The sequence below is a fragment of the Carlito syrichta genome, unplaced genomic scaffold (genome assembly GCF_000164805.1).
Source record: "Carlito syrichta isolate Samal-C Ts95f unplaced genomic scaffold, Tarsius_syrichta-2.0.1 Scaffold312201, whole genome shotgun sequence".
NCBI lineage: Eukaryota > Metazoa > Chordata > Mammalia > Primates > Tarsiidae > Carlito > Carlito syrichta.
In genome coordinates this window covers 69,908-71,889 of record NW_007256297.1, presented here as the reverse complement: position 1 = coordinate 71,889, position 1,982 = coordinate 69,908, and positions in this window count along the sequence as shown.

Here is a 1,982-nt window from a genome sequence, read left to right as displayed (position 1 = left end):
TGGATTGCCTGAGCCCGCGGGTTCGAGACCCGCCTGGGCAACTTGGCGAGACCTCATCTCTACAATAAGTCAAAAATGAGCCGGGCGTGGTAGCGCGCGCCTGTAGTTCCAGCTACTTGGAAGGCTGAGGCGGAAGGATCACCAGAGCCCAGCAGGTTGAGGCTGCGGTGGCTGGGACAGTCTGAGCGACAGAGTGATTCTCCAACTCAAAAAAAAAAAAGAAAAAGTCCAGAAAATAGAAGACATTCCTTCTCAGTCCTCCTTACTGAATCTTCTCTTATTCTCTTAATTTTTTGAATTCCTCAAGTTCCTCCTTGGTTTCTGTTTTTGACTCTTCCCAATCAATTTCATTTAGTCTCACATTTGTCCCTATCATATGTGAGTTCATCATTCCAAAACCTGTGGCTCCAGCCTCCACCTCCCTAATATCCAAATATTTACAGAACTCACCTACCCAAGGACAATGCCTTCACATGTAGCCCATCTCGTGCATCACAAATTTTCCCTCCCTTCCTGAAAAAACACTTTTCTCCAGCTGCTATTTCTCTGCTCCCCTTTATATAGTAAAATATCTCACTTTGTTTCTGTTCCAATGAGGTTTTTCTCCCCATTATTCTTCTGAGACTGCTCTTATCAAGGTCACCAATAACCTTCATGTTGCCACATTCAGTTCTCAGTTTATTTGACCTAAACGGCAGTGATTGGGTCAGGTGATCATTTTCTCTTTCTTGAAAGACTCTCCTTCCCTGGTTTCCAACTTCTACTGATTTTCTCCTTACCTCACTGGCCACTCCTTCTTAATCTCTCTATTGGATCCTCTTTCTCTCCTCAACCTTTAAGTGTTGGGGTATTCTAGTGTTCTACCTTTGGACTTCCACTAATTTTTTTCTTACACTAGTATCTTAGAAAATCTTAACCAGTTCCGTCATTTTGAATACCATCTATATGTCAATGATGACAAAAAATGTATATCTCCAACCTCAACCTCTCCCCTGAACTCCGGGCTTATCTCTCCTCCAGTTACTCTATTTGGATGCCTAGCATATTCCACACTAAACATGCCCAGACCAAACTTTTGGTTCCTTGCTTCCCAAACCTTATTCCCACCAGTTGCCTACATCTCAATAAATGGCCCTACCATTCCCTGTTGCTCAGGCCAGAAATAGTAGGATCATCCTTGACTCCTCTCTTTTTCTAATACCCTCATTCAATCCACTAGCACATTCCAACAGCCTGCTTCAAAATATATTCCAAATCTAACCAATTTGTTCTCACTACTCATGAATCAGATCTGGAAAGTCAGACCACCACCCTGATCACTGCTACTCTCATCCAAACCACCATCACACTCACCTGGATCCCTTCCTCCTATCTGGCTACCTTGCTTCCACTCTTCTCCCACGATAGTCTATTACCAGTGATCCTTTTACCGTGTAAGTTAGGATATACCACTCCCCTGTTCAAAACTCTTCAATGAGTCACATCACACTTAAAATAAAACCCAGAGTTCTTTGCATGATCTGTAAAGCCCTCATGACCTGGCCTCTTGCTGAATTCTGACCTTATGTCCTTCCACGCTTCCTTTTCTTTTCTTTTTCTTTTTCTTTGTTTTTGTTTTTTTTTTTGAGTTGGAGTCTCACTCCATTGCCCAGGCTGGAGTGCAGTGGCACGCTCACGGCTACCGCAGTGTCAACCTGCTGGGCTCTGGCGATCCTTCCGTCTCAGCCTTCAAGTAGCTGGAATTACAGGTGTGCGCTATCACGCTTGGCTAATTTTTGATTTATTGTAGAGACGAGGCTTCCTCAAGTTGTCCAGGCTGGTCTCAAACCCATGGGCTCAGGCAATCCACTCGTCTCGGCCTCCCAAAGTGCTGGGATTACAGGCTTAGCCACCAGGCCCAGCCTCTTCTTCTTTTTTTTAAAGCAGGATTTATTGAGAGGACAGAAAAGCTCCCACAGTGGGAAGGGACCAGAGGGGGTTGG